Source organism: Crinia signifera, chromosome 3, assembly GCF_055691185.1.
Source record: "Crinia signifera chromosome 3, ASM5569118v1, whole genome shotgun sequence".
NCBI classification, from domain to species: Eukaryota; Metazoa; Chordata; class Amphibia; order Anura; family Myobatrachidae; genus Crinia; species Crinia signifera.
In genome coordinates, this window is record NC_139219.1 from 270448425 (window position 1) to 270474430 (window position 26006).

At 44.5% G+C, this 26006-nt stretch overlaps 1 protein-coding gene across 1 annotated transcript in view; it reads left to right on the forward strand.

Moving 5' to 3' along the window:
- The window catches only part of CLSTN2 (calsyntenin 2), a 741013-nt gene that overhangs the window by 472645 nt on the left and 242362 nt on the right, over nt 1-26006 (forward strand). The gene's annotated exons all lie outside the window — the stretch shown is intronic.

Below are 26006 nucleotides of genomic sequence, written 5' to 3' on the forward strand. Positions count from 1 at the left end.
ATGGTAATTGCAAGCCAATGTCACAATTGACATTTCAATAATGAGTGATGGTAAAATTAAAAACTGTAATGTCTTGCGATGTGTACTGCAGTGTAACGGTGCGTGCTAATTGTGCTAAAAGCAATACTGGGGCTAGCAATAAATGACAGAACCAAAGGGAACGTCTTGCCTGGGATTATTTACAGTACTGCTAGGGGCCAGGATTTTGCACCTGGATGATTCCCTTCTTCAAGGAGGCCCAAAAGTTGGCCTCACAAAATATTGGCATTTGTACATAACATGAAAAAATAGTTTTTGGGTATATTAATAAGCACGTACAGATGGAGCCCCTCATTCAGCTCCAGCGCTCACCAGAATGCCCCTGCTGGCAAGCGCTGGCTGAGAGGGACTTCATCTGACCAGGATGTGTGAGCATCTCACACGCACGCGTGGTGGCGGGGATCGGAAACCCTGCCCGTTTCTGCTTCAAGGAGATGGGCAGTGTTAGGGGTGGTGTGTGCGGGGAGGTGGCGGTGACTGATGGTGGACCGTCGGAGAGGAGGGAGGGAGCTCCGTTGGAACATGGCGAGCATCTCCTGCATGCATGCCCCCTTTCCGGCGACTGGCGGCCGATGGCGGAGGTTGGCAATTTTTTTCATCGCCAGCCCCAGCATGAATGAGGTGGGCTCCATCTGTATCTGTGGCAAGCCTGCACTCGGCAGGTAACACTTAATGTGCTCATCTCCTCCAATAAAAAGGAATGACATGATTGTGGGTGAATGCCATCACTCCAAAGACATGGTAGAAGACTGACTCATGTTCTAGAGCAGATATTTGTAGCCTTCTTAGCCAAGTGAATTGGTCATGTAATGTTTACCATGTATCTCAGTCTTGAAAAGGAAATATAGGAAATATAATCTTTTTTTACACAACATTTGTATTTGAATTTATATAACAAATGTGAGCGACGCTGGCATTTTTATCCGATACTTTGAACATCTCTCACAGAGATGTTGCCACTTAGAGTTTAGGGAAGAGTTTATCAGGGAAAAAATAGTGTTAAGATACTGTTTTTTATGTTCAATGCAATAAGAATGTATTTTGATATTTGTATGCCATTGCGCAACACTGTAGTGCCCCCAGTTCACACTAGTCCGCAGGACCCCAGTTTACATTATACTGTACTGTAGCTCGGTGCCCACAGCTGACATTATGCCACAGTGCCCTAATTTCCATTATGCCACAGTGTCCCCATTTTATGTTTTACTACACAGTGACCCCAGTTCACATTAGCCTTGCAGTGCCTTTATTTCACATTATGTATCCCCTAAATGTCACTCCACTCGTTTCCTCACGCTCCTTGACCTCATGCATCACCTTTTTCCCATATGAAAATCTAGTCATGTTCTAGACCCATTATTGTCAACCGTCACTGTTGTTACTGTCTCTGTTTTTGCTTTGTGATCTCTGCTGCCTCTGTGATAAGAGCAGCTACCAGTAAACATGAACAAGTAGCTTTCCTACAGCGAGCCTGACACTGAAGAAAAACACCTGGCAAACAGAAACTCCATGCAAGAGCGCCAGTGCAGCACACACTTATCAGACTTATTTAGAACTAGGAGGAAAATTGTTCGGTTAAAATGAAACTGTAACAGGAGGCAATAGTTGACAATTTTAAGATATCTCACGTTTAATTTCTATTTCTTCCATTGACTCTCCTTGATATATAAAGATGTAGCAAGCCATATGTAGCCTGCATCATGAGCCAAAGGTGACAAGTTTGGCTTAATTAGGGATGGCCATCGACCATCGAGGATGAGAAATCATCTATGGTTAATGGCCGATTTTGAATAAATTTGCCATCGATGGGGGAGAATCAGATGGTTTCCCACCATCGATGTCAAGCTTCAATGAATAGTTGAATTTTTGCTTTATCCCCAAGGGGCCGGGACACAGAGTATAGCTCTGCCCCCGACACCCGCGAAGCCCCACCCCCACATTTTGATTGGCCCACAAACCAGTCAATCAAAGAAAATAGATGACCATCGATGTGTTAATAACATCAATGGTTATCCATTGAATAGTTATACACTATTGATAGCCAGTTGCACTTTTGCCATCAATGGCAACCATCGTTGGCAAAGGCAATGATGGCCATCCCTAGTTGTAATGCTCGCATGCACCACTGCACATGTGCTTCAAAGTTGCACCCACAACTCATTGAAACTACATTAGCCAGCATCCCGGCGCAACATAACACTCTGAATTGTGGGTTCTACTTGCTGCACCAAACAGGCACTAGCGACTATATAGCAGCCATGATGAGTGTGGCTAACTCTATATGTGCCACATTGCCAATAGTCACACGGGAAGGTCTGTTTGCAATGACGGCTTCATTGTATATGGGACATTACTGTTAACCTTCAGTAGACACAGACACAGTATCCCTACCAACAGCTACAATGTTTATTCTATTGCGTCATGTACAGTATTCATTAATTAATTTGGGTTGCACCACCTATTACCATCTATTCCATGTCATATCGTTTAATGTGCTAATGTAAACAGCTATGTATTTTATATTAACACTTAAATATCAGCACTATAAATAAAAACTAATAATAAATGTTGTGTATACTGCAATAGTCTCCTTATTGGCCTTCCCCAATACAGACTCTCACCACTACAGTCCATTATGAATGCAGCTGCAAGGCTAATCTTTCTAGCCAGACGTTCATCGTCTGCAAAGCTACTCTGTCAGTCACTTCATTGGTTACCTGTATTCTACCGTATTCAATACAAAATTCTTTTACTTACACACAAAGCCATAAACCAAACTACACCAACATACATATCTTTTGTTATCTCAAAATATCATCCAACACGACCTCTACGCTCCTCCCAAGATCTGCGTCTCTCATCCACACTCATTACTCGCTCCCATTCCCGACTGCAGGACTTTCTTCGGGCTGCACCCACTCTGTGGAATGCCCTCCCAAACACAATAAGACTCTCCTCCAGTCTACAAACCTATAAGCGTTCCCTGAAGACTTATCTCTTCAGGCAAGCTTATCAAATTCAAGAATCAGTCATAGAACCTTGCGTTCTGGTGGAATCGATGCAATAAAGAATACAGTATCTATCCTTATGTATCAATGCCTATTTCCCTATAGATTGTAAGCTTGCGAGCAGGGCCCTCCTACAATTTGACTGTCTGTAAATACCCTGTTTTGTTGTATCACTGTCTGCTATTGTAAAGCGCAATGGAATATGCTGCGCTATATAAGAAACTGTTAATAAATAAATAAAATAAATACTGTAGTTGACGATACCATATACACTATGTAAAAGAGAAAAGCATTAAGGAATTCTAAGTAAATAAGAAACAGTTTCTATTAATGTTGTCTTGTGAAAATCTATTCCCCAGTGCCACAATCTCCTGGCAACAGGATTAATAGAGATTGTGCTAGCATAAATGCAGTGTGCATAATAAGTATCCCAAATGCCATAATCATTGTGAAGAGTTGTTTTAGATGCTAACACTGTAAAATCAAGAGTGCTACCATATCTGCATGAAGAAAAATGCTCTGCAGAGAAGGGTAAGTGCCGTACCTCTCTACATCTGCAAATACCATTCACACTATAAAGGAACCGCCATCCAATTACCCCCCTTATGTGCTTCAGCATTGTCTTGCAGATGATTAATCATGGCACTCTTGGGGCACACGGATGGGAACCTGAGAATGAGAGGCTGAGATTTAGATTTTCATCCAATTTTAATGAATAAATTCCATTAATTATTAGACAGACTTTATGGAGAAAAAACGTCTGTGCATTCTGGTATTTGTCATTTCTGTGAGATTGCAAGAATGTTGGGACAGAAGTAGAAACTAGCTCATTATTAAGTATCTACATTGCAAATCATGTTTACAACTACAGTATACTAAATAGTGCATATAAGCATAAAGGGGGTACACAAGGAGCAATTTCAGAGCATTTACTAAACAATCTCACTAGATTAATCTACGTAATCTCCGGTCAGGGCCAGTGTTCTCGCTGGGGAACACTGGCCCTGAAAGATTGCTCAGCACTCAGCGCTGTGCAGTGATGTGTGTTATGTGATCTAGATGAGTAATCTACATTGCTCAGATCTTTCAGCAAAATCGCCCCATGTGTAGGCCTCTAGGTTTCTGCAAGGGTCTTCTAATTGGATGATAGTGCATTTTCCATGTCCCTGTTCACTATTAGGGTTTTTCCCTGGACTAACTACCCGGTAGACAAGCTGTCTTATGTCAGAAAGGTACGAACCAGGTCTCGATGATCCAGGCCACATCTAAAAGAAACTGATTGGCCTAGGACAATAATGCTTGGAGAAGACATCATCTCTCTTTATACACGCTTCGATTTTGACAGGTTTTCAATTCGATTTTGTTTATAGAAGCAAAATCTAATCGAAATCGAACAGTTTTTAAGACTCTTTCCATCCACATTCGATTTGATGCCTGCTCCCGTTTTCTCTATATCAAAAACTCAAAAACAAAAATATCGGGCAAGGAAATATCGAATTCCATCCAGTAAATGAAATCTGTACACTGTGCTTTGAATACAAATCGAATTTGATATCGAAATCGATATTGAATACAAATGTGCAGATCGAATGTGAAATTTAATGGAAAGCAAAGGCCAAATCGAAAGGGGGTGGAATTGGGGAAATCGAAAGCAAATCAAACGTAAATCGATGCGTGTGTACACACCTTTTCTTTTTTCAATATAAGAAAAAAAAAGTTTGACATACATGAGGTTTCAAGAAAAAAAATGTATCTGCTGTCATCTGTAATATGTTTTGGAGCAATTTTTGCACCTGCATCCAAGTAACATTGTTTTCTCTCACAATGGACCTTGGTGATTTACGGTACTAATGAGCTGCATTCCGTTGTACATTAGAAGAGTGTTCCTCTATCATTAATCAGTCTGACTATCTGAAAGCAGGAAGGCAGGGCTGGCCAAACTGGTCCTCAAGATCTACCAACAGTCCATGTTTTCCAGACTACCTAGCTGGTTTAAAGGTGTAGTCATGATTAACTGTCACATTTTCAAACATGTGCTGCATTCCGTCCTAACTGACATATTCTACACATCTTCAGGTGGTGTGGAATACATGAACTCTTGGTAGATGTCAAGTACCAGTTTGGCCACCCCTGCAGTACAGTAACATTCTGTTTATTTACAGAATACTTTGAGTTATGATTCGATCTGCAATTTACTAGTTATACTTTTCTCACTGACATGTGATTACTATAATAACCACCATCACAATAAATATGATGTAGAGACATACCTGCTGACTTTCTGTCTTAGAGACATTGGCAGGGCTCTGGAAAGGGGGCAGTATGGTGATCACAGCACTGCTATGCAATGCCCAGGTGGTGGGGCTACAACAATGTGATATTGTACAAGCTTCAGGAGATGTTTCTACCTTTCTATGGGGCTTGGAGCACCACCTGATTTCTGGGAGCCCTCCGCCTATTCCAAGAGAGTAAGCAAGTATGATAAAGAGGAAAAGGGTTTTCGACACCCTACATCTCAGTAGGTTTATGACTGACTGATGCTCACTCATCAGATCAGGTTACATTCATAATGGTAAATATGGCAGCCACTGTGCATGAATGTGGAAGTGCACTTCTGTGTACTGCAGTGTTTCCCAAACTTACAGGTCTATTTACTAAGCCTTTGATGTAGATAAAGTGGATGGAGATAATGTACCAACTAACTACTGTAGCTCCTGTCATTTTTCAAACAACCTGTAACATGGCAGCAAGAAGCTGATTGGCTGGTTCTTGATCTCTGACCACATTACATTCATACATGGCTTAGGGGCAGATGTATTAAGCCAAAGGGCCAGGTGTATCAAGCTTCAAAGAGTGATTAAATGGAGAGTTATAAACAGCCAGCCAATCAGCTCCTAACATCCATGTTACAGGCTTGGTTTGAAAAATGACAGGTAGGTGCTGATTGGCTGGTTGTTTATCACTCTCTGCTTTATCAGTTCTTGACACTTTATACATCTTCTGGATTTCTTTGATATCTGACATTTACATTGTGCACAAAAATTCAGTTTACTTATATACAGTACTTGTAATGGGCAACTACCACCTGACATACAGCAGATGCAATTTTAATTCTCTACAGTACAAGAGAGAGGTTACAGGGGTCAATCCTATTGTCTGCCACTGCATTTTAACACCAGCAATGGCACCCAAACTGGCACCTTGTGCAGGCTAGGATGCACTCCTATGGGGCAGGGGGCAATATTGTGTGAATTCGGCCCAACGCAAAGTGCATATAATCAGATTGACCCCTTTGCATTCAGTGCTATGAAACCAAAGCTCCAATCTCTAGCTAAATGGAAGAGACACATAATTTTACCAACAATACCACATTTTAATTTTTGCTGCAGCAGACCCGTCCCCGGCCAGGGTCTTCAATATGATATACAGCTTAGACCTATCAGTGGTCTTTTATACACTGCCGATCTCTCCTTATATAGGAGTTATAGGATAAAGAGTCAGGATTAAAGAAGGCAGACATAACTCCTGCACAGCAGATAACCTTCAGTTGGAGGAGCACATATTGCCATTTTATGGCATGTGCTGCATATAGCAATAAATCTACAGTTTAACTTTCCTAGAAGGGATTTAACTATCTGGCCGTGACTTTGATGCTCTCTTAAAAATTAAAAAATCTGTAATTGGTAATATTGTCAGTCTCTTCTTGTTGTAGATCACTTTAACTTACCGTAAACTATTGCTGTGTATTTACATATAGAAATAATCTTTGACCGCAGAGAAGAACCATTCGGCCAATCTAGTAGGACACTTTTTTAACAATATTGTTACCGCAAACAATATTGATGCTTACAGTATTTCAGTGTCAAACGCAGGATTTTTAGAGGGGGGGTTTACAAATGTAATCTGACACATGTTATGATGGCCCCAACTGCAGTGCACATTTTTTTAGAGAAATACCGTATATACTCGAGTATAAGTCGACCCGATTATAAGCCGAGGCAATTAATTTTACAACAAAAAACTGGGAAAACTTATTGACTCAAGTGGGACCCTCACTCGAGTATAAGCCGAGGGGGGCTTTTTCAGCATAAAAAATGTTCTGAAAAAGTAGGCTTATACTCGAGTATATACGGTAGTTTGCTTTTGAGATCCTTATTGAATGACCCCCACAGTCTGTAAGATGTAACTAAGGAGCTGATTGGCCGGTATTTGATTTCCATCCAATTTATTTCTCTCTAAGGCTCTCTAATCTATTATGATTTACAATTTCTAAGTAGTATAGAAAGAGTAGGAATTGTATACTTCTAAGTGTTTTTAGTTCTATTGGAGAAAGCACTATATAAATAAATATTTTTTAATTATTATTACTTTTATCCTTCCAAGAATGTAACTCTCCTAGTTAGAAATGGAGACGAAGCATGTTAGCAATCTAACTGTTACGACAGTATTACGAGTGATGTTCTTGTTACACTTGGGGAAGTGGTTGAAAGGTCAAAAGTGTCTAGGTAGAAAAAGTCATTAGGTTGACACAAAAGGTCGACATACAGTACAATAGGTTGACACAGACAAAAGGACAACATGCATTAAATTGACATTGACAAAATGTTGACACAAGTAAAATGTTGATATGAAAATGGCACATGGAAAGGTCAACATGAGTGCTTCACTTTTTTTCCATCTCTTTGGACTTAGTCGATAATAAGAATATCGCTCATTGTTAATTCTACCCAATAATCTTGTGTCTTGATATTCTAACCATTTTATTGCACACAAAATTAATTAACATTTAAGCCCCGTAACACGCTAGACGACCAAAGGGACCACCAATATTGTTAACGTGTTTTCAGCCGGTGGATGATATGGTGCATACACACTGAACGATATCCTTCAGTGACATCATCAGGACCCTGCAGCACATTCGGGTCGTTGGCTATATATCCAAAATTGATCTGCGTGTTCAGCCGATATGGGGGTTGGGAGGGGGGTTAGCGATGTGCACTAATAATATTAGGCATACGCATTACACACTACCCGGTTTCTAAAAGATTGGGTAGTGTGTGTGTGGAGCTTAACACAGGCGTCTGTAACAAAGGCATCTGTAACACAGGCATCTATAACACTGTAGCTGACTGATCTGAGTCCTCCCACAGCTATTTGTGAAATAAAATGACCGTTTTTGCTGGCTGCCCTTTCTTGTCAGTGTAATTTCTCCTGGAAATGTTTAAATGTAAATATAATAGGCCAAACCTGCAAACATAATTTGATTCTTTGCAATTCTGGCAGCTTCTGGCAGATGCTTAATTAAAATAGCCATCGATATAGCGATACAAATATACAGTTCCCTCTATGTGAATGACTGAGACAATTTATTATGGAGATTTTTTACAGTATTACTTTTCTTTATTACTCTCTGCTGCACATGATGGACCTTTATACTTCAATACTTCATTCTATTCATTTTACATTAAGCCAGAAAATTGCAAATAAGGTAAAACATTGATAGTCACTAAGGTATCAAAAATGCATAAAACACATGGCATTCAAGTATTTAGTGAAATACAGATACGGTTATTTTCCAATGCATTAATGAACACTGAATTCCGATATAGGACACTGTATGTGTTAATAAGAATTAGAAGAAACACTGTATCCTAGTCAAATTGTATTCCAAATGCAAAACATTTTTTAATGATTTTTATGTAATGTCTGGTTTTGCTGACAACAATGCATGGGGGGAGGGAAGGGGGTATTTCTGTTGCCCCAAAACACAGGGGGACACGCAGCAGTCCCCTATGGGCGGCACCTGCTGGGGGCGGCAAAGCATTTCCCCCTCACTGGCCAAGATTCACTGGAAGGCAGGGGTTTGCAAATCACAGAAGGGAGGGAAGGGCAGAGCCTTGCTCCCCCTCTCAACCATCTACTCACCCATCCTGGACTCTTGTGCTCAGGGGGACGGCATTGGTTTACGTGGGCAGTGTTGCAGCGCTTCGGCAGGTGGAACACTGGCAGCCACTTCCCTCTGAATGTGCAGCAGAGCACAAGACAACTGACTGCACACAGCTTCCACAATGCACGGAAGGAGTGGGTGGCGGCGGATCATTAATGGCCAGTGACCGGCAGGAGGAGGAGGGGGGCAGCAAAATAAGTGGTGCCTAGGGGCGGCAAACCACTTAAATCCGGCCCTGCACATTGCCTCTCACATTCTCTTCTCCAGTATAAATCTATTCCAGCTGTAAAAAATAAAAATACTTGCCTTTTCCAGTGTATATCGTTGCCTCTTTGTTCCAAAGGGTCAACCAAAAAAAAAAAAAACCCAGACTACTGGACTGAGTATATGTGTTTGTGTCTGCATGCACATTTTCTGAACAACTGACCGGTACCAAGGAGACTCCTCTTATTGTAGAAGCCACCAGCCAATCAGCAATATGCTACTATAGCAACAGCATACTGCAAACTACAAGAGTCACCTCTTTTGACCTTGTGGTAAGAGACTAGTGGAGAGGGCAATTCTATGGCCACATGGACTAATGCAGATACAGTCACATGCAGTGATATGCGGCTTTCCTTGTGTGTAACTGCAACTGTGTTTGCATACCTAATTATGTTAACACTGTTTCGCTGGTAAACCCAGTAGCATAAAAATTGTAATGCAGATACAGTCACAATTACATACAGAATATAGAGTAGGCATGCTATATATCATTTTAATCAGTAGAAGCTGCTTGTCCATCCAATTTGAGCAGCGATGTACAAAAATGACATGTACAGTGCATGAGCTATTTTGGCAGATCTAAGTATATTTTGCCAAAATTAAAAAATGTTAAAAATTTTATATTTGTTGTAAATGTGTTGTAATTGCGTACTTGGAATTGATTTTCAACATTGCAGAGTACATTGTCTAATGCTTTATTACATTAATTTCATAATTTGGCTTTGGATGTTAAAATTTATGTAGATAGACAGTTTTATGTGTTATGAGGCCAGCGAGGCCAGACTCCCAGCACGGAGATTCCGGTAGGGTGCGGATGTTGCGACCTTTGTCAGCAGGTGTGTGTATGTGCGCGATGGCTGGGTGGAGGTATTAAGTCCGTTGCTGGGCAGTGGCATCTAAGTGGAAGTGTCAGGGTAGTTACATAGCGATGATACCCAGCTTCCAGGTACGCTACAATGCTCAGGGCGCCGAAAGAAGTAGGCAGCTGATGTCACCCAAGCTTTGGCCTCCTGATTGGCTGGCTATTTGAATATTGCCTGGGAAGCCCAAGGGGAAACCGCCAGTGATACTGTTGGCTGCTGGTCTCATGTGTCCTGGTCTGTTTAACTCCGGGTGTTCTTGGAGATATTGCTCTGCACATTTCCATTACAGCCTGTCGGCCTCAAGTTCTGTCTATTTGTTTGTGCAGTTCTAGACTCTGTGTCTGGCTATTTTGGGGGGTACATTTTTATTACCCATATCATCAATATGCATTGTTGCATCCCCGATCAGTGTGGTTATTATTATATATCATCCCTGTGCATTGTTACACCCGTACTTATCCACTTATATGGGTTGGTGTGTGGTAAGTCTCTCCAGACCCTCCTTTTGCGGTGCCAAGCCTCCTTCAGCAGCCTTGTCCCTCATTAAGTGGGGGCAGACCTAATTTGCTCCCATAAAAGTGGCTGTTATAGGTAACGTCTTAGTTTGCTGGAGGCAGAACGGACTGCTGGGCATCCACAACTGGGTCTCCACACCACCACTCCTAACATTATGTTGTCATTCTGATTTTCTCTTTTTTATTGAACAAGCTTTAAGTTTATAAATATTGTGCTCTTCTAAGTCTACTATTAGTGAAGCAAGTGCTTGTATTTTCTGATTTGTTTTTAAATCAAGCATTTGTTAATCCCCCTCTAACGATCTGGCATAAGCCCCTGCCATCTTTTGATAAACAAGCCCCCCATGCGATCATTCTTGATCTAAATATATTTTTTTTTCCCTATTTCACTTATCAAGCTGCTTGGACATGGAGACGTTAAATGGCAGATGTTAGAAAGAAATTGAACCCCTGTAGTGGGATGCTGAGAGTTACTGAAACACAGCACACTATTGTATAAAGAACTTTAACTAATGACCTTTGTCAAGGATATAAAAACACAGCAGTCAGGTCTCTGGTCTGTTCGTGTCTGTTTCCTTATCTTGAAGCAATTGTGCATTTCTATTCCCCATGTTTGATGTTGTCTTATTAGCTTTTTCAGTGGACTTTTAAGTTACAAATGCGATCAGACCTAGCTAAATTACTTTCTCCTAAATTCCATTCCAAATGCAAATATCTCTTCTTTTTGTTTGTCTTTGAAGCTAGTACCAGCTTTAATACTTTGATTATTCTAATTACAGCACCTGGGAAGATGTAGAAATCACTTTTTAATGTCTTATACTGGAAATCTGCAGGTCTTTAGTTCATGGCAATAAGGATTAGACATTTCTCACTGTGGGGAAAGTATTTTTAATATACTGCATACCTCCCAACTGTCTTCAGAGGTATCCCCGGTCCCAAGGATGCATTGCGCGGGTGTGCCAGTGGCATCATGATGTTAATGACGCACCCGCGCAATGCATCCTAGGGACCAGGGATGCCTCTAAAGACTAAACCGATGGCCACCATGGACGTTGGGGGACAATCGAGGGATCCGGTGAGTATGGAAAACAGTGCGGGATGGGGGTGGGGCGAAAAAACTCCAAAATATTCTGGAAACCTATAGCTTTCAGATTATTTCGGTTTTCGGATATCCAGATAATGGATGATCAAAATGTATATGTATCAAGATATTAGTGTTGTTTTGCAACATTTTAACTACAACCTACTGCCTTTGTTGGACAGCCTACAGTTTATAGTTGCAATAATTATACACCTAGAAGCCCTCTTAAAAAAGTTGTCCTTAGCCCTGGAGCAATATATTTATCTGGATAACTAGAGGTGATGCGATCAGGATGCCGGTGTTCATTATACTGACGTTGGCATTTGGACTATTGGCAGAAGACCAGTGCTGGAATGTTTAAGAGGTCAGGATGCCAACGCCAGAATTCTGACAGCTAGCATCCCAAACATGAGTATGCCGTGGGATTAGGTTAAAGCACTAGTGGGGAGATTTAGGGTCAGGCTACTGGAAGGTTAGTGCTAGACTGCGGGATCCTGGGGTTAGGCGCTAGCTGAGAGGGTTAAGATCAGGATGTGGTGAGGGATAGGCTGCAGGAAGAGAGTGTTAGGGTTTGGGAGTTGGATTTGGGGAAGGGGGAAGGGAAGTACACTCCCTGACCCCTGTCAGAATTCCATCCTTCATGATGCCAGTGTCTGTGTTATGACCCTCGGTCATCCTTATGTATGCCAAAAAGAGTGGGGTAGCATATTATGCAAGTATTGGTAGATTAAAGCACAGAGGATTAATAGGGTGGGTGGGGTTGATCTCTATGACCTACAAGAAAGCATAATGCTAAGGCTTGAAATAAAACACTGTATTACATATAAAGATTTCAGGGTCTATTTATTTATGAAGGACATTGAAAATTTGTTTTTCAGCTAATTTTGCACTACATATTAGGAGCAGATTTAACAATAAATTATATTCTTGTTATCACCCATTACCTATGTTAAATGCAGCTCCAGCTAATCAGCTCTTAACTGTCAAGTGACAGCTGATTGGCTTGAGCACTATTTACTATACATGTACATAGGGCCAGATGCACTAAGCTTCAAAAATTTGATAAAGTATAGAGTGATACATTAGCAGCCAATCAGCACCTATCTACCATGTTACAGACTGTGTTTGAAAAATGATAGTTAGGAGTTAGTTAATTATCACTTTACACATTATACACTTTTGTAGCTTGATACAGTACTACTGGCCCATAGTGAGGGATAACAAGTATATCGCTTAATGTTAAATCTGCCCCTTATTTATAAAAATATCAGTACCGGGACAGAACAGATGATATATACAAACAGAAAGTCCATACGCACAGCACAAGGAGTCTATCACAAATGAGAAAAGACAAATGAAAGTCAATCATGCCCAATGCACATGTGCATATACGCACAAGCACACTGGTATTTAAACTATATCTATCTATCTATCTATCTATCTATCTATCTATCTATCTATCTATCTATCTATCTATCTATCTATATATATAGATATATATATATAGATATATATATATAGATATATATATATATCTATATATATATCTATATATATATAGATATATATATATATATCTATATATATATAGATATAGATATACATAGCGTAATAGGCTGGCACTCCAATCTCCAAAAACGATACTTTGAGCCTGGTGCCTTCAGCAGGGTAGCGCCAAAGCAGAAACCCATGTACAAGAGGGGAATAGCAGCGGCACTCAGGACTTATTCAAACTGACAAACGACTCGTAGCCAAGACCAGTGACGTTTCAGCCCTTCAGGGCTTTTATCAAGCTGTTTTTTGATAAAAGCCCTGAAGGGCTGAAACGTCACTGGTCTTGGCTACGAGTCGTTTGTCAGTTTGAATAAGTCCTGAGTGCCGCTGCTATTCCCCTCTTAGATATATATATATATCTATATATATATATATAGATATATATATATATACAATACTGTCAAGCGGCACTCGATAAAAATGTCACACCACACATCAGGTGTATGCTCAGTTGTGCTCATAAATGTACATACCCTAGAATAATTTGAGATTTTCTGGCCATTTGTCAGAGAATATGAATGATAACACAAAAACATTTCTTTCACTCATGGTTAATGGTTGGGTGAAGCCATTTATTGTCAATTTATTGTGTGTCCTGAAGACGGGCATCTTGCCCGAAACGGCGTAGACCGCAATAAAAGTTTTTTTGCACTTTTGAAAGTCCTGGAGTGACGCCCTGATCTGTTTTGTGTATATCTCTTATATATTTAGCCAGATCTGTCACTCATTACCTGTGTGTATAACGCTGGGCGGGGTTACATGAGTGATTGACAGCGTTATTACACACAAAGTTCCCACCCAGCATTGTAAACAAACCCGCCCCCCCCTAGGGAAAAGACCAGTGTTATACACACCACCATCCCCTTGACATCAGCTCCCCCTGACCAGCCAGGGCTACAGTACACGCCCACCATCCACCATGGTGTAGGTAAGCGGCACCGCCCCCGGACCCTGCAACTTCCCCTCTCGTGATTTGTGCCCCCCCTCCCGTGATTCACGGACCCCCACAAGCCCTCCTTCCTGCAATTCACGGACCCTCGTGACCCCCCCTTCCCTCGATTAATGCCCCCCCCCAGCGAGATTCATGGCACCCCCGCGACCCCCCCTCCCATGATTCGCGCCCCCCGTCCCGTGAATCAAAGACCACACAATCCCCCATACCCCCCGCAATTCGCGGAACCCCCTTTCTGCGATTCATGGACCCCCACAACCCCCCTCCCGCAATTTGCGGGGCCCCCCTTCCCAGGATTATCCCCCCGCCACCCTCCCTCGATTTGCAGAACCCTGCACCCCTCCCGCAATTCACGGACCCCCGCGCCTCCCCCTCCCACAATTTGCGGATCGATGTGGGAGGACCAGATGGTTTCCCTATATCGATGGCAAAGGATAACCGATCAAGTTTGACATTTTTTTAAGGTGCTGGGACACGGAGCATCGCTCCGCCCCCCCACACCCTGAAGTCCCGCCACCAAGTTCTGATTGACCCACGGCCTATTCAGTCGGATATAATGGATGACTATAATATTTTACTACTATCGATGGCAGGGTGCAAATTCGCCATCAATGCCAACCATCGATGGCGTCTGCACCAATGGCCATCCCTACTCTGCAACAGCCAAAAACCTTTACTACCCCTCATGCCCACACACCCCTATCACTGCCCTGCCTCCTGTTCTCCTGCCAGTGTGGACCCGCTCATCCTGTGTTGCCCACATACCCCTCTCATGCTTTGCCGCTCAGCCTCCTGCTCTCATGCACCCTTACGGCCTCCCAGTGGGAGAACACACTGACTCAGGTGCACCGTCCTGTACTCCTGCACTGGCACGCTGGACGCTCACCCACTGGCTGGAGGTGCACAGTGTCCCCCACCCTCCTCTGCACCAGCTCAAAAGCTTTAGTCCCCCTCATACCCACACACCCCTATCACTACCCAGCTTCCTACTCTCCTGAACTATAACTTCCACCACTGCCCACATACCCCTATCATGCCTCATAGCCCAGCCTCCTGCCCTCATGCACCCTAACTCCCACCCAGTAGGAGGAGACGCTGACTCAGGGCCACCGTCCTGTACTCCTGTGCTGCCATGCTGGACCCTCACCCACTTCAGCAGGGGTAAAATCAATTTTACCCCTGATGAAGTTGTTGTGACGAAACGTGTCGGGTATTTCTTGCAATAAAAGTATATTCATCTTAAAACGGACTGTGCAAAATTATTGCGAATACATCCAACATTGGACACATGGAAATGATCTCCAGAATGTATTTCTGATTTTCATTTAAGTACTAACTGGGAGGTACATTTTATGCATGAGGTTGCGTGCCCCAATCACTCTTTCTGTTACATTTGTCTTTTGTTCCTCACTAACAGGAGGAATTTTGGTGGTGCTGCATATAAGATAGCACAATTCAGAGTCAAACCCCTAAGCCTATATATATATATATATATATATATATATATATATATATATATATATATATATTGCACACATATACATTATACTCTACAGGACTGTGGTGTATTTTCTTCAGTGTATTGCTGTTATTAATATAGTTAATTTTCAAGCATGCTCGAGTATGTGAAAGATTGTGATTAGAGGGTCAGGATGCCAACGCCGGAATTCTGACAGCTAGCATCCCAAACATGAGTATGCCGTGGGATTAGGTTAAAGCACTAGTGGGGAGATTTAGGGTCAGGCTACTGGAAGGTTAGTGCTAGACTGCGGGATCCTGGGGTTAGGCGCTAGCTGAGAGGGTTAAGATCAGGATGTGGTGAGGGATAGGCTGCAGGAAGAGAGTGTTAGGGTTTGGGAGTTGGATTTGGGGAAGGGAAGTACACTCCCTGACCCCTGTCAGAATTCCATCCTTCATGATGCCAGTGTCTGTGTTATGACCCTCGGTCATCCTTATGTATGCCAAAAAGAGTGGGGTAGCATATTATGCAAGTATTGGTAGATTAAAGCACAGAGGATTAATAGGGTGGGTGGGGTTGATCTCTATGACCTACAAGAAAGCATAATGCTAAGGCTTGAAATAAAACACTGTATTACATATAAAGATTTCAGGGTCTATTTATTTATGAAGGACATTGAAAATTTGTTTTTCAGCTAATTTTGCACTACATATTAGGAGCAGATTTAACAATAAATTATATTCTTGTTATCACCCATTACCTATGTTAAATGCAGCTCCAGCTAATCAGCTCTTAACTGTCAAGTGACAGCTGATTGGCTTGAGCACTATTTACTATACATGTACATAGGGCCAGATGCACTAAGCTTCAAAAATTTGATAAAGTATAGAGTGATACATTAGCAGCCAATCAGCACCTATCTACCATGTTACAGACTGTGTTTGAAAAATGATAGTTAGGAGTTAGTTAATTATCACTTTACACATTATACACTTTTGTAGCTTGATACAGTACTACTGGCCCATAGTGAGGGATAACAAGTATATCGCTTAATGTTAAATCTGCCCCTTATTTATAAAAATATCAGTACCGGGACAGAACAGATGATATATACAAACAGAAAGTCCATACGCACAGCACAAGGAGTCTATCACAAATGAGAAAAGACAAATGAAAGTCAATCATGCCCAATGCACATGTGCATATACGCACAAGCACACTGGTATTTAAACTATATCTATCTATCTATCTATCTATCTATCTATATATATATATATAGATATATATATATATAGATATATATATATATATATCTATATATATATATCTATATATATATAGATATATATATATATATCTATATATATATAGATATAGATATACATAGCGCAATAGGCTGGCACTCCAATCTCCAAAAACGATACTTTGAGCCTGGTGCCTTCAGCAGGGTAGCGCCAAAGCAGAAACCCATGTACAAGAGGGGAATAGCAGCGGCACTCAGGACTTATTCAAACTGACAAACGACTCGTAGCCAAGACCAGTGACGTTTCAGCCCTTCAGGGCTTTTATCAAGCTGTTTTTTTATAAAAGCCCTGAAGGGCTGAAACGTCACTGGTCTTGGCTACGAGTCGTTTGTCAGTTTGAATAAGTCCTGAGTGCCGCTGCTATTCCCCTCTTAGATATATATATATATCTATATATATATATCTATATATATATATATAGATATATATATATATATACAATACTGTCAAGCGGCACTCGATAAAAATGTCACACCACACATCAGGTGTATGCTCAGTTGTGCTCATAAATGTACATACCCTAGAATAATTTGAGATTTTCTGGCCATTTGTCAGAGAATATGAATGATAACACAAAAACATTTCTTTCACTCATGGTTAATGGTTGGGTGAAGCCATTTATTGTCAATTTATTGTGTGTCCTGAAGACGGGCATCTTGCCCGAAACGGCGTAGACCGCAATAAAAGTTTTTTTGCACTTTTGAAAGTCCTGGAGTGACGCCCTGATCTGTTTTGTGTATATCTCTTATATATTTAGCCAGATCTGTCACTCATTACCTGTGTGTATAACGCTGGGCGGGGTTACAAGAGTGATTGACAGCGTTATTACACACAAAGTTCCCACCCAGCATTGTAAACAAACCCGCCCCCCCCTAGGGAAAAGACCAGTGTTATACACACCACCATCCCCTTGACATCAGCTCCCCCTGACCAGCCAGGGCTACAGTACACGCCCACCATCCACCATGGTGTAGGTAAGCGGCACCGCCCCCGGACCCTGCAACTTCCCCTCTCGTGATTTGTGCCCCCCCTCCCATGATTCACGGACCCCCACAAGCCCTCCTTCCTGCAATTCACGGACCCTCGTGACCCCCCCTTCCCTCGATTAATGCCCCCCCCCAGCGAGATTCATGGCACCCCCGCGACCCCCCCTCCCGTGATTCGCGCCCCCCGTCCCGTGAATCAAAGACCACACAATCCCCCATACCCCCCGCAATTCGCGGAACCCCCTTTCTGCGATTCATGGACCCCCACAACCCCCCTCCCGCAATTTGCGGGGCCCCCCTTCCCAGGATTATCCCCCCGCCACCCTCCCTCGATTTGCAGAACCCTGCACCCCTCCCGCAATTCACGGACCCCCGCGCCTCCCCCTCCCACAATTTGCGGATCGATGTGGGAGGACCAGATGGTTTCCCTATATCGATGGCAAAGGATAACCGATCAAGTTTGAAATTTTTTTAAGGTGCTGGGACACGGAGCATCGCTCCGCCCCCCCACACCCGGATGTCCCGCCACCAAGTTCTGATTGACCCACGGCCTATTCAGTCGGATATAATGGATGACTATAATATTTTACTACTATCGATGGCAGGGTGCAAATTCGCCATCAATGCCAACCATCGATGGCGTCTGCACCAATGGCCATCCCTACTCTGCAACAGCCAAAAACCTTTACTACCCCTCATGCCCACACACCCCTATCACTGCCCTGCCTCCTGTTCTCCTGCCAGTGTGGACCTGCTCATCCTGTGTTGCCCACATACCCCTCTCATGCTTTGCCGCTCAGCCTCCTGCTCTCATGCACCCTTACGGCCTCCCAGTGGGAGAACACACTGACTCAGGAGCACCGTCCTGTACTCCTGCACTGGCACGCTGGACGCTCACCCACTGGCTGGAGGTGCACAGTGTCCCCCACCCTCCTCTGCACCAGCTCAAAAGCTTTAGTCCCCCTCATACCCACACACCCCTATCACTACCCAGCTTCCTACTCTCCTGAACTATAACTTCCACCACTGCCCACATACCCCTATCATGCCTCATAGCCCAGCCTCCTGCCCTCATGCACCCTAACTCCCACCCAGTAGGAGGAGACGCTGACTCAGGGCCACCGTCCTGTACTCCTGTGCTGCCATGCTGGACCCTCACCCACTTCAGCAGGGGTAAAATCAATTTTACCCCTGATGAAGTCGTTGTGACGAAACGTGTCGGGTATTTCTTGCAATAAAAGTCTATTCATCTTAAAACGGACTGTGCAAAATTATTGCGAATACATCCAACATTGGACACATGGAAATGATCTCCAGAATGTATTTCTGATTTTCATTTAAGTACTAACTGGGAGGTACATTTTATGCATGAGGTTGCGTGCCCCAATCACTCTTTCTGTTGCATTTGTCTTTTGTTCCTCACTAACAGGAGGAATTTTGGTGGTGCTGCATATAAGATAGCACAATTCAGAGTCAAACCCCTAAGCCTATATATATATATATATATATATACTCGGGAACGGATCGGCACTCACTCCAACTCACAACGATAGCCCTCGTGCCTTTGCAAATATAAATACAAAGCAGGTAGGAAGTCCATCAAACGGATCCAAGCACGGCACTGATGTCAGTGCCGTGCTTGGATCCGTTTGATGGACTTCCTACCTGCTTTGTATATATATATATATATATATATATATATATATATATATATATATATATATATATATATTGCACACATATACATTATACTCTACAGGACTGTGGTGTATTTTCTTCAGTGTATTGCTGTTATTAATATAGTTAATTTTCAAGCATGCTCGAGTATGTGAAAGATTGTGATTAGAGGGAAACAAAATTTTGCCATTTCTAAGCTATAAAAAAAGCTGGGGTTACAGTATGTATTTTTACACTTTTATAAATGGACCCCTTATCAATGAAAATATATTGCCATATAACAGGAAAATATAAATACATTTGAATACATAACAAAGTGTAGATACAGTAGGTAAAACAAGGATATAATACAAATGATGAGTAAGTGCTACTGTAGTGTTCTTGGCAGACAGTGCGCTGGTGTGGGTGTGTGCTGGGTACATATGGTATAAATAGCGTGCGTGAGCGGGAAGGCTGTAGAGAGATGGGAAACTGTCAGGAATGAATGAGAAGGAAAATAAGAGGACAGTTAATAATAAATAATAGGAACTGTGTATAGAGGAAAAGAAACAGGAGATGTCTGTTTCTTCATCCCCTCCTTCTGTTTCTCTAGCCTCATTTGTCTTCATCCTTTGATTTTCCTTTGGTAACTTCCACTTCTGTTTCTCCTTCTTAATGCTACTCTGTACCCTCAGCTACTGTAACTACTGTGCATCTTAGGTGTATATACACACTACACCAGTGGTCCAGACCCAGAAATCTTTGCAGAGTTCTAGGATTACTGACCTCAAAACTGCATTATTTATAATCCGTTACAGCATAGTCACCCTTCCAGACATCTAATAGAGAAGCAAAGACTTCCTCTTGAAATGCATGCTTTCTCTCTTGGTGTCACTAACTCTATCCTCAATATGGATGAATTTGCGTTCAACAGTCTGTAATATTGGGCCAAGATTTATATCTAGACATAGGGATTTAAACTTGAAGGAGAAATAAAGGAAACACTTGATGTGCCACAGTTTTGGAAATGAGAATCTTGAATCCAGAAGACTACCTTCAAGGTAGTGGAGGGTTGTATGCAGTTCAGAGCTCTTGGAGTATGATACGGACACATATTTTGAAAGTGGGGGTCCCCCGCCCCCAATGTTATCAGTTGAACCACAACTTGATCACTACTTATCAAGCAGTACAGATGGTGTAATGGTAGCATTACTGCCTCACAACACTGAGGTCATGGGTTCAATACCCACCATAGCCCTAACTGTGCAGAGTTTGTATATTCTCCCTGTACTTGCGTGGGTTTCCTCCGGGTACTCCGGTTTCATCCCACAATCCAAAAATATACTGGTAGGTTAATTGGCTCCCCAAAAAATTAACCCTAGAATGAGGCAGGGACTGATGTGAAAGGTCAAATATTCTCTGTAAAGCGCTGCGGAATCTGTGTGCTCTATATAAGAAACTGCTAATAAATAATAATAAATAAATAAATAATGCTGAAAGATCCTGGATCCCCATCTCTGTAGCATTTTAAATAGCGTTGTATAAAATCACATTGTTTGATCCATAATTGATTTAGACTTATCACCCAAAAAAGGATAAACTGCCCTGTATGGCTCTCACCACCTTCCTTTGAATTGACATGTGGTGCCATGTAAAAAAATAATAATAATAATAATAATTTATCAACAAAAGAAAAAAATTGGACAAATGGAGTGGCTTGTGACTCTTTATACTGTGTTAGAGCTGTAGCAACAGAAAGAGGGGTAAGCGCAACACCCACGTGTCACCCTCTAAGGGGATGGCACCAAAATTCCCGCTTCTTCACATTGACAGGAGCTGAGTGCTGCAGTGTGACATTCTACTGCAGCATCCAGTTCCTGTCAAAGAGGAAGAGCCAACAGTGCAGGCACTAATCTCTTGGGGTAGCTTAGCATCCCAGTTGAGCCCACACCCCTTTAATTTACACCACAGCTCTTTTGGATAGGAGGGTATTAGGATTTGTACCGGGTGTCACCAGACCCGGTGACGCCTCTGTGTTAGAAAAAAAGTTTAGATATTCTGCTTCATATCCTTGATGTGCCACAGGTATAACTATGCACATCAGTACATTGTGGTTCTTAAACCATTGTCTTCTCTCGTTTTACATCTTTCCCTGGACCACAAAGCAATGCACCTGGCAGAATTTTTCCATTCACCATCCTGTAGGCTATCATGGTCTCTATTGCATACATGTAAGCTATCGTGGCCTCTCTTATCTAGCAAACAGTCTTGACCTCATCCAACTCCCACTCTGGAAATATAAGTGCATCTATGCAGGGCATCCAGTGGACCATTGGATTCTACATATCTCCTTGCTTACTGTTCACTTGGTAAATGACTTCCAGTTTAGTGCTGTAAGGGATGAGAAGAAATAATACCATCAAAACTGGCCCTAAGCGTAGTCACTATAGGCAAATGCCTAGGGGGCAGGGGCTGGCTGGCAACTTTTAGCCTAGGGGGCAAGTCCAGAGCACTGGCCCATACCACCACCGCCGCCCCCCCCCCCCCCAACTCTCTGGAAGACGGAATGCTTGTTGCGCGCCGGCGGTACGCTGAAAAATTAGACTTGTGACCTGTACCATGATTGTATTGTGTACCTTCAGATTGCACATTGTGATGCTAATTACACATTATGCCGCACACCTTGATGCCCATTACACCCCATACTGTGATGGCAATTACCCAATGCTCCCCACACCGTAATGCCCATTACGCCCCATACTATGATGCCCATTACACCACACAATGTGATGTCCACAGTGCCAGATTTGCCCCCACAGTGCCAGATATTCTGCCACAGTGCCAAATACACATATGCCCCCACAGTGCCAGATATGCCCCCCCAGTGCCAGAAACACATATGCCCCACAGTGCCCGAATTTCCCACCAGCAACTCACCATTGTGCTGCTGGGGGGGAGGGGGGCAGGGGAGAGCGCAGTACATGCCCCGCCTGCCCACCGGGGAGGCTACTACCGACCATACTTGCCTACTTTTGAAAACTAGTTTCAGGGAGATTCCAGGCGCTAATAAAATGCAGCACCATTGAGGCGGCGGTCTGCGCATGCGCGATTATGCGCATGTGCAACTTCCCTGGTAAAATGCCTTCGCTGACTTTCACACTCGCTGGGGCGTTCGCTCCAGTATTGGAGGACACAGGGCACTAGCAGGGAAAAGCCCAGCGTTTTATGGGTGCGCCAATAAACACGCTGGACGTACCCCTGTGAACGCAAGCATGTCTATGGCAGGCGGATGACATCAGCTCCCGGACTGAATTCGGCCAGGATAAAAGTCAGCCAGTCAGTCAGTCAGTAGACTGTTTAATCAGCGAAGGGGAAAATAAATCATTCGATGGGGAGCGACCATCGAATGATTTCTCTCCCGTGTGGCCACATGCGAGGGGATGTGTAAAAGTACACATCAACTTTCATGCTAATGCGGGGATTCGCACGCAGGGGGGGGGGGGTATTGGCGTGATGTTGGATCGCGTCTACCTGCTCACTAGGCTGCAAATATATGCAACCTAGTGAACAGGACTGAATCAGGCCCATAGTCTATTATACACAGCCACACCATATAACACACAGCACATTATTGTATTATACACACCCCAATTTTAATTTATACACGGCAGCTCATAAACAGTCCACTCATTATTGCATTATATACAGTACACAGCCCCCTCCCCCCACACAAACACATTACACAATGCATTATATACACAGCCCCCCCTCCCCCCACACAAACACATTACACAATGCATTATATACAGATGGGTCTGTTCCCATCTTTGCAGGGGATGGCGCTGGCGTCGCCAGCCGCCATCCCCCGCCAGCGCCATGGCGATCGTGAGAAGGGGACGCGCGCGCACGAGAGGCGCGCGCGCCCCCTTCCGACGGCGCTTCCAAACGTTTCCCCGGGTCCCCGCCGGCTTGCCGGCGGTAACCCGGGGTCCCCGCCGCCTGCCCGCATCCCCCCTAACCCCCCCCTAACCCCGTCCGTCTCCCTGAGGCGGAGACGGACAGGGTTTCCGCCACGCTAGCGACGGAGACTGAGACGCGCGTGAGACGCACGCGCGTCTCAGTCTCCTCGCTGGCGAGGCTGCTGGCGGGTCGCCAGCGCGTACGTTCTGGCGACCCGCCAGCAAGGATGTGCATAGGCACATACTGTACACAGCCCCCCCTCCCCCCACACAAACACATTACACAATGCATTATATACACAGCCCCCCCTCCCCCCACACAAACACATTACACAATGCATTATATACACAGCCCCCCCTCCCCCCACACAAACACATTACACAATGCATTATATACACAGCCCCCCCTCCCCCCACACAAACACATTACACAATGCATAATATACACAGCCCCCCTCCCCCCCCCACACAAACACAATGCATTATATACACAGCCCCCCCCTCCCCCCACACAAACACATTACACAATGTGCTTGTGTGATGCCCTCATATTACACCCCCACCTGCCTGTGTTACTCCTTCCAGGGGAGTGCAGGGACCCTGCAGGGTGGTGGGAGCAATCTGTGTGGTGTGGGGGAAGCAGCATAGGGCAGCCGGTGACAGGAGGACATAGCAGGGAGAGCAGCAGGCTGATGCACGGAGTGTGGTGGGCGGGGCCAACCTCAGAAGCCCTGGCTGCCGCTGACTCCCCTGCTCCTCCCATCCACACACGTCCTAACTGTGGCAGCAGCTCGGCCACTATTTTCCACAACCCTGCGGTGGCAGGCTTTGATGTTACCGGCAAGGCCCCGCCCCCTGCGCGCGGCTTCCAGAACACGGCCGCGGCTACAGGAAGATGGCCGCCGGCCTCCCGCACTGAGGACATGTACTCAGTGCAGGGGGCCGGCGGCCATTTTCCTGTAGCCACGGTCGTGTTCTGGAAGCCACGGCCAGCGCAGGAGGGCTGGAGGAGGAGGTGGATCCAGCGCGGCCCGCTGCCGGTGACTGGGTGAGCGGCCCGGGGGGCACATGGCACCCTGCCCCCCGGCCCAGCCCGCCCCTGTACACAGCCCCCCCTCCCCCCACACAAACACATTACACAATGCATTATATACACAGCCCCCCCTCCCCCCACACAAACACATTACACAATGCATAATATACACAGCCCCCCTCCCCCCCCCACACAAACACAATGCATTATATACACAGCCCCCCCCTCCCCCCACACAAACACATTACACAATGTGCTTGTGTGATGCCCTCATATTACACCCCCACCTGCCTGTGTTACTCCTTCCAGGGGAGTGCAGGGACCCTGCAGGGTGGTGGGAGCAATCTGTGTGGTGTGGGGGAAGCAGCATAGGGCAGCCGGTGACAGGAGGACATAGCAGGGAGAGCAGCAGGCTGATGCACGGAGTGTGGTGGGCGGGGCCAACCTCAGAAGCCCTGGCTGCCGCTGACTCCCCTGCTCCTCCCATCCACACACGTCCTAACTGTGGCAGCAGCTCGGCCACTATTTTCCACAACCCTGCGGTGGCAGGCTTTGATGTTACCGGCAAGGCCCCGCCCCCTGCACGCGGCTTCCAGAACACGGCCGCGGCTACAGGAAGATGGCCGCCGGCCTCCCGCACTGAGGACATGTACTCAGTGCAGGGGGCCGGCGGCCATTTTCCTGTAGCCACGGTCGTGTTCTGGAAGCCACGGCCAGCGCAGGAGGGCTGGAGGAGGAGGTGGATCCAGCGCGGCCCGCTGCCGGTGACTGGGTGAGCGGCCCGGGGGGCACATGGCACCCTGCCCCCCGGCCCAGCCCGCCCCTGCTAGGGGGGCATCTGAAAAAGCCTTGGAACATCTGGGCAGGCTGACAAATTATATGACAGGCAGTAGAGCAGCAGTAGCAGAAAGCATGTACTGTCCAGCACTGATCACACAGCTCCTGTAGCTTCCATCAGTGTGACCCTGGCGTGACCTATGGTCATGTCAGCAAAATTCACAGTAGATAGCGTGCTGCTGGAATGCAGCAAAATAATTATGACAGCTTGCTAAAGCGTTGGGATGGGTATTGCATTCCTGGAGACACAAGAGGAAATTTGATTACCAGAGACCTGATGGTTGGAGATACAAGGTCGGGGGGAGACTTATTGGCTGGAGACACATCAAGTATGATACTTGATGGCCCGACACAATAATTTGTAGGAAGATTTGATGGCTGGAGGCACTGACTTTCAGTAGGCCTTGCCCATCCAGTGAGATCACATGGATGATGTCACTGGCCGTGTCACATATCTATATGGAGGAACCACACAAGTAATGAGGTTCCCTGAATGTATTTGGGAGCTGGGTCTAACTGAAAATATATATTTTTTAAAAAGCAACTGTT